The 746-nt window shown below is 40.6% G+C and overlaps 1 protein-coding gene across 1 annotated transcript in view; it reads right to left on the bottom strand.

The window, feature by feature from the left end:
- LOC104470558 (15 kDa selenoprotein-like) overlaps window positions 1-746 on the bottom strand; it is a gene marked incomplete at its 3' end in the record, with an annotated part of 17,061 nt that overhangs the window by 15,435 nt on the left and 880 nt on the right. The window lies entirely within an intron of this gene.

Here is a 746-nt window from a genome sequence, read left to right as displayed (position 1 = left end):
GGAGGGGAAGAGAGGAGGTGGTGGGAAGAACCAGTGTATGAAAGCAGGCAAAGTCTCCATTGCAAGATAATACCTCAGTGAAGAAGTTCTGGTTACATAGCAAGCTCAAAATAACTTGAGAATAAAACCATAGGGAGAGCAAGGCAGGAAAAAAATAAAATAAGAAGAAACTAGCTCTCCCCAGTATTCTTCCTCAATTTTTAGGATTGCAACTATTGTACTATCCAGAAATAATAAGTATATTAATAATAATAAACATCTCTGTTTACAATTAGAAAAGAACCCTCACATTTCAGAAGCTAATTTCCCATCAGAGTGAGATAATTTCAGCTACTTAGCCGGTGATGTGCCTCATTCCAGCAGTATGCTCTCCTTTAAAGCTTTGACTACAAATACACACTACATGCCTGCTTTGCTTTCTCATTAGATAACATATTAAAGCAAATGCAGCATCAATATCAACTGCTTTAGGAAGTACTTAATAGTTGTTAGACTGAAACATTTGAACAGGTCTTTTGTATAATGTCAAGTTTCTGGAGCTCAGGTGGTTCAGAACTCTTAAGCACAGCAGGTGCACTAAAACAGAGACGGCTGACTGACCTGTCCGCAAAACCTTGAGGGACGGCAGTCCCAGGACAGCCTTCAGTCAGAAACCAAAAGCCACCCAGCTTCACTCTCCAAACCCACTCCTAACTTTGCTACTAAGGGTAACCTGGGTCATGAGGTTTATAACAACGCCCAAACCC

Source organism: Pterocles gutturalis, unplaced genomic scaffold (genome assembly GCF_000699245.1).
Source record: "Pterocles gutturalis isolate BGI_N339 unplaced genomic scaffold, ASM69924v1 scaffold10090, whole genome shotgun sequence".
Taxonomy (NCBI): Eukaryota; Metazoa; Chordata; class Aves; order Pterocliformes; family Pteroclidae; genus Pterocles; species Pterocles gutturalis.
Note: the sequence above shows the minus strand (reverse complement) of the source record. Positions and strands in the feature narration are given on the sequence as shown.